This window comes from Natator depressus, chromosome 3 (assembly GCF_965152275.1).
Source record: "Natator depressus isolate rNatDep1 chromosome 3, rNatDep2.hap1, whole genome shotgun sequence".
Classification (NCBI taxonomy): domain Eukaryota; kingdom Metazoa; phylum Chordata; order Testudines; family Cheloniidae; genus Natator; species Natator depressus.
The window spans coordinates 70899371-70913575 of record NC_134236.1 but is presented as its reverse complement, the minus strand read 5'-3'; positions in this window follow the sequence as shown (position 1 = coordinate 70913575).

Below are 14205 nucleotides of genomic sequence, written 5' to 3'. Positions count from 1 at the left end.
TACAAAATGGGGAATAACTGGCAAGGAGGTAGTACTGCTGAAAAAGATCAGGGGTTATAGTGGATCACAACTGAATATGCGTCAGCAATGTGATGCACTTGCAAAAAAGGCGAATAGCATTCTGGCGAATAGCATTAACAGGAGTGTCATAGTAAGGAGTAAGTCACAGAGGTAATTGTCCCACTCTACTTGGCACTGGTGAGGTCCCAGCTGGAGTACTGTGTCCAGTTTTGGCCACCACTAGTTCTAGACAAATTAGAGATCAATTGTTCTCCATATACACTGAAAATAAGACAACCCCTAAATAATCTGCTTAATCTGCAGCAAGTGAGATTTAGGTTAGATATTAGGAAAAAATGTCTAACTATAATGATACTTAAGAACTGGAATAAGCCTGCAAGGGCGGTTGGGGGATCCCCATAACTGGAGATTTTTAAGAACAGGTTGGACAAACACCAGTCAGGGATGGTCTAGGCATGTTTGGTCCTGCCTCAGCAAAAGGGAGCAGTACTAGATGACCTCCCAAGTTCTCTTTCAGCCCTATGTTTCTGTGATAATATCATTGTCAGAGCTGGTGGATGTAGACCCAAAAGCTGACTACAAGAGAATTTATTTTATAATTTCAGAAAGAAAATTGAACGAATCACACTGTCTTGATAAAATTACCATTTCATTTATAGACAGTGGTCCAAATGATCCCTCTAAAGATAACATGTTTCTTTCCCTCTAGCAAATGCTTTGAGAGAAGTCACAGTAGATTGAGCTTCCCTCCTTCCTGAATTACTGATCCTGATAATTATTATCAGCAGATACAAATGATGTACATACACTAGCAATAATGGTACCAAATATCCAACAATGGTGTTAGCTCAAGTGTTGCCTGGATACAGACATTTTTACCACCATGTCATCAGTTTAAAAGAGATATAAATCCTCCTGTAGAATTTGCTGCTATAGGAATCTAGTGAATGATTTAAAACCTAAAGAAAACCTATTATTAAATTCTATAGTTTTTTTTTAATAATACTATTAAATTCTGTTATATTTTTATAGAACCTGCTTGGGTTCTTCATAGATTCTTAGATTTTAAGGCCATAAGGAACCATTAAATCATCTAGTCCAGGGGTTCTCACAACAAAGTTTTGGGTGGCCTCAGAGTGCGGCCACCAATTGTTGCTGGTGGCAACTCTGACTATTTTTCCTAAAATTGGTTAGTCTCTAAGGTGCCACAAGTACTCCTTTTCTTTTTGCGAATGCAGACTAACACGGCTGCTACTCTGAAACCTAAAATACTTAATTAACTTTAGGAAAAACAAATAAATATGTACATAGACATGTCCAGATCACTGTTATTTATTTATGTGGGTTTTTTATTGCAAACCCAGTAATAAAAATAATGTACAGTTGTCTCTATTCTTTACTGGACTTAAACAGAACAGAAACACAAATGAGGTGCTTTGCATATTTTGCATTTTTGGTTGCTTTTTATTTTAGACTTGCTAGCTAGTACATCTGCTACTGTGAAAGTTATATTTGTATATTTGTCAATATCACATTTCACAGCAGACTTACTAGCTAGCTGGGAGGCTGTGAAAGTGATAGTAACAAACATACAAATATCATTTTCACAGCAGACTTACTCAGCCCCAGCAAGTTGGAGGGCAAATTAAGCCCTGGATGACGAGGAGGGTAGGGAGGCAGGAGGAGCAGAGGCAATGGGGGGATAAAGGAGGCAGCAGGGGAGAGGGGTGATGAGACCAGGGTTGGAGCCTGGGGTCCCGCTGCATGGCTGGGGACTGGATGAGGCAGTGGGGGCCACGGATGACGTGCGGGGGGTGAACCCAGGGCCGGACCCCTGGGACCAGAACCCAAAGCCCTGTGGTTGGGGGACAGAGCCTGCTGCCACATGGCCAGAGCCTGCTGCCCATTACCCCAGGGTTGAAGCCTGAAGCCCGAGCCCCACCTCCCCCAGGAAAGTGGGGAACTCACACTGGCTGCCTGCTTCTACAGTGTTCGTGGCTCCAGAAGGGCGTAGGGATCAGCCCCTCCTGGTGTCCCCTGGAGAGAAGTGCTGCTTCCCCACCCACTCCCAATCACCAGCCAGGAGGCTGTGGCCACAAGAATAGTGGCCGGTAGCTGCATGCAGCCACAGTGGCTGCATTTGAGAACCACTGAATTCTAGGCTGACCTTCTGTGTAACATAGGCCAAAGAATTTCATCCAGTTACCCTTACGTGTAGTGCGATAACTTGTGTTTCATTGAAGCAAATCTTCCAGTTTCCATCCCAATTAATTCTAAATAATTTTAATATAAGGGAGTTCTGGGTAGAATCCTTTTCAAAGTATGGAAAGAAAGTGAGTCGTTTGAACTGGGAAGAAAGGAGTCCTGGAATAGTGAGCAAAGGTCAATTTATGGCTTCACTTAAATGGGACCTCTCAAGTAAAATACCTCAACAGGAAGGAATCATATCTCATTATTATTACTGAAATGCCTTTTAATGGCAATAAACTGAGCTGGGCTGAGGCAGGTCACTGCCAGCCTGAAAGAAGATTTTTAATATTGATAGAACAAATTCCAATTCATTGCACAACACTGCACAGAGTTAATAATATTTAGACACAAATATGAAAATAACTTTATGTGGCTACCCTACAGCCCTCCTGGAGAGGAACAGATAGGAGGTTATCAAAGACATGCTTATGAGAGAATGAGCACATAATGTGGTCTATTTAATTCAAATTACCCAGCTAGGGTGCAATAATGAAACAGGTTGTCAAGGTTCCTTCCCCACTCTGAACACTAGGGCACAGATGTGGGGTCCTGCATGAAAGACCCCCTAAGCTTATTCTTACCAGCTTAGGTTAAAAACTTCCCCAACGTACAAACTTTGCCTTGGCCTTGAACCCTGTGCTGCCACCACCAAGCATGTTAAACAAAGAACAGGGAAATAGACCACTTGGAGATGTCTTCCCCCAAAATATCCCCCCAAACCCTACACCCCCTTTCTTGGGGAAGGCTTGATAAAAATTCTCACCAATTTGTACAGGTGAACACAGACCCAAACCCTTGAATCTTAAGAACAATGAAAAATCAATCAGGTTCTTAAAAGAAGAATTTTAATTAAAGAAAAGGTAAAAGAATCACCTCTGTAAAATCAGGATGGTAAATACCTTACAGGGTAATCAGATTCAAAACATAGAGAATCCCTCTAGGCAAAACCTTAAGTTACAAAAAGACACAAAAACAGGAATATACATTCCATTCAGCACAGCGTATTTTACCAGCCATTAAACAAAAGGAAATCTAACTCATTTCTAGCTAGATTACTTACGAACTTTACAGAAGTTCTGAGACTGCATTCCTGATCTGTTCCCAGCAAAAGCATCACCCAGACAGGCAGACCATTTGTTTCCCCCCTCTCCAGATGTGAAAATATCTTGTCTCCTCATTGGTCATTTTGGTCAGGTGCCAGCGATGTTATCTTAGCTTCTTAACCCTTTACAGGTGAAAGGGTTTTGCCTCTGTCCAGGACGGATTTTATAGCACTGTATACAGAAAGGTGGTTACCCTTCCCTTTATTTTTATGACACAGGTATTCAGGCAGCCTTTGGACATAGTTCTATTTGAACACAAGTTGACCTAAAGTAGTGTCAAAAGAAACAAAAAACAGATGGACCATAAAGCATATAAAGCACTTCATATAAAACCCAAAGTATCTTCAGTGGAGATATTTATGTTTTACACCATGAACATGAGATCTCAATCAGGTACAGAGATCCTGGGATAGGATGCAGAGCTGTCCTGGTTCTGTGTCCATGATATACTGCCATGACATGTAAGACCAATGGCAGAGGTCCAGGGGCAAGCGCCAAAATGGTTTAACTCTTTCCTGGAGGGATGCTCCCAGAGTAGTGGAGAAACTGCACCTCCATCACTAGACTCCCTCACTTGTGAAATCCCACCATGATCAGTTCTTTTCTTGTCCTATTCAATATCTACATGCAGCCACTAGATGAGTAGATTAGATGACATGACCTCAAGTGCCAGCAATGCGCAGATGATACACAGCTCTACCTATTCTTCACCATATATGACCATATCACCACTACCAAGATGGCTCAGTGCTTGTATGAGACCGGCTCATGGATAAAGAGCAGTTGGTCAAAGCTGAACCTTAGAAAAACTGAAGTGATCCTGGTGGGGAGAGGAAAGCATTTTGAAGTTTGCAGTCTTGGCGCAGTCTCTTTTGGTTAAAGACACACACCCATAACTGGTCAATTTGGTTGTAGTTTAAGAGTGTTCCTGGATCCCTCACTAGTGTCAAACTCTCAAACAGCAGCATTTACGAGTAATGCTTTCTACCATCTCTGGCTGGCTAGGAGATTCCATCCCATCCTGGAGAATGATGACCTGACCTCAGTTATATATCCCTTCTTCACCTCCCATCAGAACCACATAATGCAATATACCTGGGCATAAAACCTTCAGCAATTAGAAAAAATTCAGGCTAGTATGGTACACAGCAGCACATCTCAGCAACTTTGGTTACTGCTCTGTCCTCCAGCTCTGATACCTGCCAGAGCTTTGGTTGGAGTTGGAGAGGAGGTGGGGATCTCAGGTAAGCTTATTAGCATGGGTGTAAGTTCTACTCTTGTTTTTAAGGTTTTCTCTGTAACATTTTCACCTTAAGAATAAATGTGCTTGCTTAGAAAGATCTGTGTGGTAACTTATAACTGGGGGCAATTAAACTGGCCATAGCCTTCAAAGAGAAGCAAACCATATCCCTCGGGGAAGGGATAGCTCAGTGGTTTGAGCATTGGCCTGCTAAACCCAGGGTTGTGAGTTCAATCCTTGAGGGGGCCATTTAGGGATCTGGGGCAAAAATTGGGGATTGGTCCTGCTTCGAGCAGGGGGTTGGACTAGATGACCTCCTGAGGTCCCTTCCAACCCTGATATTCTATGATTCTATGATAGACACAGTCTGGCTTGCTGGGGAATTCAGGCCGAGGACTGTGCAGCCTGAGAATACCCCAGTCAGGAGGGAGAGAGATGCGTGTCTCATAAGAGGTGACAGCTGGGGAGCTGTCCTGACAGTGGGTGCCCTCAGCTGTTCTGACAGTGGGTGCCCTCAGTGGACCACAGAGGTAGGGACTGCCATTTATATCCACTTAGAACTCATTGTTCATGAAGCCTGCTTCACAGGGAGACACGTCATGGGAATAACAAATGTTGCTGAAATGAAACACATTGAAGTCATCAATGTCCTCGCTAGCTGAGCTGTATTGCTTCCAGCAGGTTTATTAATTATTATTAAATTTATTTATTTATTAAATAGTTCTTTACATTGCTAGACACCTTGCCAGTCACCAAGGGCTTAGGATCTAAATTAATCAAGACAAACATAAGACAAAACAACATTTATAGCAATTGTATGAGGGGATTACTAATGAGAAGAATTCTTTTGAAGAGGTTGGTTTTAAGTCAGTATTTGAAGGAAAATGCATAGATTTTGAGGCCAGAGGGACCATTATGACCTGCACAGACCAAGCTGTAGTAATGTACACACCACACAATCACAGAAATAGCTCAAAGACAGGATTTGAGGACAGGATTTGTGAACCCACAGCCTTAGGATGGTACTTAGATTCAGTGTCTAATTATCTGTTGCCCTGAGGTTCCAGCTGAGGGCTTGTCTACATTACCCACTGGATCGACGAGCAGCAACCGATCCAGCAGGGGTCGATTTATCTCATCTAGTCTAGAAGCGATAAATCAACCGCTGAGCACTCTCCCGTCAACTCCGGTACTCCACCAGGGTGAGAGGCGCAGGCAGAGTCGACAGGAGAGCGTCAGCCGTAAACTTACCACAGTGAAGACACCCCGGTAAGTATATCAGAACAATAGAAAACAAGAAGAATTTTATCAACAAAGTATTTTGTAAAGATAGGAGGGGCTAGAGGGGAGAGGCAGTGAGGCCAGTGAGGTCTATAACATCTTAGGCTCTACCATGAAGGAAGCCTTGCATCTGAGCCACGTGTAGCATAGTCTTTTATATTTCCTTTGTCTGGATGGGACAAGCTTGAACTTTTAATACTTTATTAGAAAGACAAAGAGGGTGAGGTAATATCTTTTGTTGGACCAACTGCTGTTGGCTAAAGAGTCAAGCTTTCAAGCTACACAGAGCTCTTCTTCAGGTCTGGGAAAGGCTCTCAGAAAGTCACAATTAAATGCAAGGTGGAGCAGATTGTTAAGGATAAGGAGTTAACACAAGATGAAGTGGGTAATTAACACTTCTGCAGTCATAGAATAAAGGAGAGTAGTAGGTTACAGATTGTTGTAATGAGACATAAAACCACTGTCTCTACTGAGTCCATGATTTTTAGTGTCTAGCAAAGTTATAAGCTCCCAGGCTTGTCTTTTACAGGTGTTGTGTAGGCTTCCTTTGAGGACGAGGACTGAGAGGTCAGATATGGAGCAATCATTTTCTGAAAAGTGAAAAACTCCTCTTGTGGCCTTCAAACAAACCCCCAACATCAGACTCAACATCAACTCAACTCAACGTCAGAAACAAACTCCCTACAGACCATGACACACCGACGCAAAGCAGCAACAGATCCTGCCATGACAACAGGTGAAAACCCTGCAGACATGTCTTTACTGCTATGATGATCAACACCCTCTACAACACACCTTTTAAGATCCAAGGATCCTACACATACCTATCACAACATTTGGTGTACCTCATCCAGTGTATCAAATGCCCCAACAACAACAACATGGGTGAAACCAGACAATCACTACGCTCTCAAATGAATTCACACGGAAAAAGGATAAAAGAAAAAAACACCATATCACCTGTGGAAAACACTTTTCACAAAATGATTACTCTATATCTGACCTCTCAGCCCTCAAAGGAAACCTGCACAACACCTTCAAAAGATGAATCTGGGAGCTTCAATTCATAACTTTGCTAGACACCAAAACTCATGGACTCAGTACAGACACTAGTTTTATGTCTCATTACAACAATCTGTAACCCACTAACTCTCCTTCCTTTTATAACTGCAGAGGTGTTAATTGCCCATTTCATCTTGATTGGTCTCTTGCAACATGTGCTAACTCCTTATGCTTAACAATCCGTTACACCTTGTATTTATCTGTGATACTCTGATTACCTTTCCCAGACCTGAAGAAGAGCTCTGTGTAGCTTGAAAGCTTGTCTCTTTAACCAACAGACGTTGATCCAATAAAGATATTACCTCACCCACCTTGTCTCTCTCATATCTTGGGACTAACAGAGCTACAATAACACCGCAAACAATCATTTATTAGAAAGCCTAGTGTCTCTATTTTTCAGATGGTGATTTGATCTTACATTTGGACTCTTTTCAAGGATGATCAACCAATCATCTCAAGAGGAAAACATATGCACTCCCAATCTGTGCACATTTACCCCTTCTTCACCCTTCAGCACTGTGTAAACATGTGCAGCATCAACATCTGTCAAAGAGAATAAGTGAGAATAAGAGATCATTCCTAAGAGAATTGTTCCTGATACTTTATCTCTCAAGTACATTCTAGAATGAAGAAATGTGTAACACTTCTCCTAAAGTTGGTCTTGCAGTCCTCTAACCTTCTTTTTATGGTATCAAAGGTGTGGAAGTGTAATAGAAGAAATTCAGCAAAACCCAAAATAGCTCACAGACTATTGAAGCCTTTAGTCACATAAAGTTGGAATCTGTGGGTGTTTCAAATAATGTTAGAGGTTCAATCAGGTTTGTGAGGTGACAACACTATCTTAGCTTCCTTCTTATGCTTCATGGGAGGCAGTACTTAGACATGTGAATTAAAGTTGAAATGCACAGGACAGATGTTTCAAGTATCCATTAATCTCATTGATGCTTCACTGCTCTGCATTCCAAAGTGTGATAATTTGATCCCCAAAACTCTTTGAAAGGTCTTCCACTCCCACTGTGAACTATGTTCTTGAGAAGACAAAAGCGTGGTCAGAGAAAAACCTCAAAACATTCTAGTCAGGATCTGATGCCTTGAACTAGGATTCTTAATTTTGTTTTATTTTATAGTGTGCACCACATTTTAATAAAGACATTGTTTTGTGGAATACGTCCTCTCCCATCAGTGGTGCAAGTAGAATTCATTTCTTACAGTACACTACACCAGCTAAAGGGGGGGGGCATGTGACTCCCCCCCATGTGACTCCTCACATGACCCCTGTAACAATAGCCAGTTCACAGTCACACCTGCTTTGGGAATTGCCAGCAGAAGAGCTTCAAACCAGCTCCCTCTGACAGCAAAGAATATTTTTTTCAGACATGCTGGCAACCGAGCCCCACGCTGGCAGCTCTTCTGCCATGGCTGTACCACCCCCAGCCCTTCCACGCAACTGCGTCTCCTGAGGCCTGTCTGGGGGATCTGTACAGCAGCCCCGCCAGAGGACAGGGCTGGGGCCGCGAGGCTGGGGGCAGTACAGCTTCCGGTGTGGGGTTCTACTCCTTTTGCTGCTGCGGTTCCCGGGAGAGCCCTGAACCGCAGGGCTCTTCCAGGAACTGCAGCAGCAAAAGGAGCAGAATGTGGGACCACCAGGCAGCCCCATGCTGGCAGCTCCTCTGGCACGGCATATTGCCCCAGCCTCACCCCCAGCCCTGTCGTCCGGCGGGGCTGCTGTACAGACCCCGGACAGGAGATGCAGACATGCTGGAAGGGCTGGGGGCGAGGCTGGGGCAATATGCTCTGCCAGAGGAGCTGCAGGCATGGGGCCGCCCAGCGGCCCCACGTTCTGCTCCTCTTGTGTCTTTCCGGTACCCTGTACCGGCTATAAATAGCTTACTGGTATGGCATACCGGAACGGACCGCCCTACTTGCACCACTGTCTCCCATTCACAACTGTGCAGACCAACTTCCTCCCCATCCTTGATAACATAGCGTTGCTGTGGCCAATTTCTTACATGAAAAAACAATGTTAGAAAATTATTTGATATGTTTTTAGCCGCTTTTAATAAGATACAAGTGCTCTTTGTGGTCTGGTAGGGCCACAGATCACAATTTGGGAACCATTCCCTTTAACATATATCTTCTATCTGACAATGCCACAATCCTTCCTAAGATAGCTGCTTGTTCTTGTTTTGTCAGAGACTTCTTCCAAACACAACTTAAGGCTTATTGTACTGGGACACCTAGTTAGGGCACTAGTCATATTTTCCTCTGAAGAAGAAAACTATCTTAACTGCCCACGAAAAGAAATATTGAAAACCTGAGAGGGCTTGGAAGAGGTGATATTACTGGCACGGACAGTTATAAGAAAACTTTCTAAAATGGAAACAAATATACTGAGAGCTTTAAAGGAATTCAGTGTAAAAGTGTGAGGGAAATAAGGGAAGAAGAAAAATCTTTATTAACAACAATCTGATGATGCTGATCATCCAAGAATAGAACCAAGGACAGTGGGTGCATGTTACTACTATGCCGCTCCAACAGGTGTTTATGCGCCATCTACTGGTGAGAGAGTTTCTTTTGCCACATCCATTAATATCTGAGAACCCCATCCTGAAACTGGCTCTGGGAGCAAGGGGGATTCCTTTGCCTGCATGGCTCTAGTTGCAGTATCATGACCTAACACTGAGCATTAGTTCCAAAAATGGTATACTATTTTATAGAAATTTTGAAAACATAATAACCATATACAGCCCTCAGATATGTTCCTTGGAAATGTGTATATCTAAATAATATTTATAGAAAAGACTAGTGAAAAACACTAGAATAGTGCAGAGGTCACTATTTCCTAAAAATGTTTTCAAAAATAGCAACTAAATTTAAATCTGAATTTGTGTAAGTGGAGTCACTTTGATCCTTTGTCCCGGCTTTCTTATAAGGGCCACACCTGGTCTTGTAAAATCAGCATCTGGACAATAGCTGTTCCAACAAGATACGCTATAATACATGCCTGGATATAAGTGTCAGGATTAAGTCCTTAACACTAGGGTGAATAAAAGTAGTAGAAAAAGCAGGAATGTTACAGACACTAATTTACGGAAAATAAAGCTCAACCCTGCAAGGAGCATTCTGGGTCAGATCCAGAAAATCACTTAAGCACATTCTGAACTTTAAGCATGTGTATAGTTCCATTGGCTTCAGTGGGACTATGCATGTCCGTAAGTGCTTTGCTTTGAATCAGGGCCAGAGTGCTCCATACCTTGCAGAATCAAACCCCAAGGGTCTGATCCAAAGGCTATATAAGTCAATAGAAGGACTCCCATTGATTTCCATGGGGTTTGGATCAGCCAATAGTGGTTTTGATATCATAATTGGCAGGAGATCTGTTGTGGGGAGAGAAGTTTGCGTTCTGCTGGCTGTTCAATTTGATTTAACTTTTTGTTGTTTGTTTTTTGAATTAATGTCAGGTTTTTACTTTTTTTACTTTTTTTTTTAATTTTGTGCAAATCTAAAGCCAATGAGTTAGAGATCAGTTTCTAACTAAACTTACAGTAAATATTGTTCATGTGCACAGGTTTGGCAGAGAAAACACTTTTAAATGGTCTGACTGGACAAATAAAAGGACTGCCCATAAAAGGTTAAGAAATTAAAACCCATATTGAGAAACCATTCCAACAATTCTATCTTGTAATAAAAAAAATTTTTTTTAAAGAAGTGAAAAGCAAGGAGAAGCGAGCACACTGAAAACAGACTCAATAGAGACTCAGCAGAACTTCTGAATAAGAAACTTTGTCTTGCAACTGCCTTCTGTGCTTTCAAGTGATTGAGTCTTCCATCCTAGATCAAAACCTATCCTAAAAACACTTTCAGAAGCTTTACAGAAAAAAATTAAACAACGCCAACAATGGGATTTCTATAACAGAAGTACCACAGTACCACCTTGTGGGGAAATAAAAATGTATTTATCTTGAGTGCTGATTTCCTTCCCTGAACAGTTAGTTACAGAAAAGGGAGAAATAAATTAAAAATCCCAATTTAGGAAAAAAATATTTAGGCAGCATGAACACGTTTAAAGTATTATTTCTGCCAATATCAAAATACTTTTTAAAAAAACAAACATATTTTCATCAAAATCTTTGGTAGGTCTTCAGTAAAAGCTTTCAAAAAGAAAAATATCTCCTTTTATATATGTTTGGATTCTTTTCTTAACTTCCATTCATTGTACATTTATTTCACTTGGAATATGGAATAGAAAGAACTAGAGATTAGGTAGTACAAATACCCCACCCCCACCAAAAGTAGTTTAAAAATACTGACATAAACCAACTAAGTCCAAGATGTTGAGACTGATTTTTCTTATTGCTCCTCTGGAATTGATGTAGAGATTGGAACCAGTCGTATTTCTGAGCAACTCTGAAGTAATATGAAAATTTGTCTAGCACCATTGGCATCAGAAGATAACTACATCAACTTCTGCCCATTTCTAATATAAAACAGTTATTCAGTGAAAGATTTGCGATTGTCAGAAGGAACTGCTGCCCACTACCCAGAATTTAAGGGCTCTGTCGGGCATGTTTTTTCTTAATTTGGTTTTTCTTAAATTCATGAGTGGGTTCAATGCTCCTAATCGTGAGAGATAAATAGCACTGACTTATGTAAGTATACTTCATGCTGGGCAAATACTGTGCAGGCTTCCCCACAAAGTTTTATCGATGTACATGATTACTGACATAAGATACTTCTGCTTTTGCATTTCCCGGCATTTCTTTAGTGGGTATTGACGAGTGTATTAATTTGTGAAAAACTGCTGTGAATTTTTTAATATGTACAGAAAAGGCTTGCTTCTGTTCCCATTCAAGCCAATGGAAAAACTCCCATTGATTTGTATGGTCAAGATCAAGCCCATTAGAAGTAGAATGAGACTAAAATCATTCTCACTTTTCACTGAACTACAGTTTGAAGTCAGATATCTAGAGCTTAAAAACTGCATTAATAAGAGGTTGCTCAAACGCCCATTAAATTCCATGGAAAGATTGCCAGTGACTTTAGGATGACGCCCTAAATGCACTACCTATTATAGGCTTTATCCCTATCTTTGAAAACTGATAAAACAATTTATAATGGAGAAATGGTCTGAAGTAAATAGCATGACATTCAATAAGGACAAATGCAAAGTACTCCACTTAGGAAGGAACAATCAGTTGCACACATACAAGATTGGGAAATGACTGCCTAGGAAGGAGTACTGCAGAAAGGGATCTGGATGTCACAGTGGATCACAAGCTAAATATGAGTGAATGGTATAACACTGTTGCAAAAAAAAGTAATCATTCTGGGATGTATTAGCAGGAGTGTGGTAAGTGTTGTATCCTCATGGAGGATAGGTCCATCAATGACTATTAACCAGGATGGGCAGAGACAGTGTCCCTAGCCTCTGTTTGCCAGAAGCTGGGGATGGGTCAGAGTCAGGCCAGGGTCAGAGATCAGAGATTGTTACCAGCCTGGAATCATGAGGCAAGAGTCCAGGTCACAGTCAAGCTGAGGTCAGAGACTGGAGATAAGAAAGCAAGGTGAGGGCGGGAGTCAGAGAAAGCCAGGAGTCTGTATGGTTGCCCAGACAACTTTCTGGACCCCTACTGGGTAACATAATGAGCAAGAACCAATCAGAAGGCCACACGGTGCTGTCACTCTGGACCCTTTGGGTGGTACTTCCTGCAGCACCTAATCTCCACAGTAGTCCCTCAATGTAGCTCTGCATGACTCCCTGGTGTTGATGTGAACATCAGCTGTCCCAGAACCCTACAGAATTGGGTTCTAGTCCTTACCCCCGTCCCCTTCAAGTAGCCTTTTAAAGGTTATTGCCTCAGCACCTATTTTGCTAGGTTTATGTTAAAATGTAGGGCTCTGTGAGGTCATTGGTTTAACACTTCTATCTTGCTGGGATTATTTGAAGACCCAGAATTCTGTAAGATCTCTAATTTCAGCACCTCGAGCTTGCTGGCTTGGTACCTCAGAACTAGATGGTTTTATGTCATGCGGTTAGCTAGTATGATGCCAAGGGGCAGTCCCCTGACATCATTGGCTCTGCACCTGTAACTTGGTGGTCTGATGTCAAGAGGAAGTACTCTATGATGTCATTGGCTCAACACCACTGGCTTGCTAGTCTGATATCAATCTTTGTGCTCCATATGAGTTTACTGGTTCAAAAGCCACAACTTGCTGAGGTGATACCAAGGGTCAGGCTCTGTCACTTCTATCATGCTGGGTTATGTTTATGAGCCAAAGTAATGTCAGAAGAACAACTGTTCCTGTAAAGAGTTTCTTCACTGATTGGTCAGGAAGCATCTAACTGGAAGGTTTCAAAAACAATGGTTAAATTTCAGAGGGCAATTTTTCAGTTCCTGTAGCATTGTGCTCTGTGGTCCTATCTGCTACCACTGCCTGGGGAGCCAAAAATTATAGCACTCTGGTAGTGTCATGAATCTTATGCTTGGGAGCGGAGACTCAATAATGAGAATCCCACAATATCATATCTTCAAACAAGTAGAATTGCAATGTAAGCAACTTCTCTTTTTATTCCATGATCATATTAGCTTTATTCTTTATTAATGAGAATAAGAAATATAGCTGTTTTTAAGGTTCATTTCCTTTCAGATATTGTTCAGAAAGATATACCATATGAATAATGAATTCTCTGTTAGCAAAATAAAAATTATAGTCATTATCACAGTATTCTACAACATGTTTATTTTCACCACTTTTATTTGGTAAAATATGTAGATCAAATATTAACTAGAAATGGCTCAAAGAGGCACTATTCAGTTAGGGATACAATTTAAGTGTAGGTTAAGGTTTAGTGTCCAGGTTCAAAATAGAATCAGGGTCAGGATTTGGATTCAAGTTGAGGTTTGACATCTACAAAATCTCACAAGCTATTCTTTTGAAATTTTAGCACAAAATTGAAGTTACACAAGGACAGTTGATTATGTAAGATTTCCACCATGTTGAATGGCAGAAATCTTGCAAGATTATATGTTCTCATGATCTTTTTGATGCATCTAAATTGGCATCAGAAACACTCTTCTTTCAATTCCAGATCCCAACTGGAGCTAAAACTTTAGAAATGGATTTGAATGCAGGGATCTGAATCACACCTGACTCCCCATAATCTGAAAGGACCTGGTTTCAAAGTTCCAGTTTTGGCTCATCTCTAATATTCACAATCAACAAGAGAAAACAAAATTAGTCTTGTGG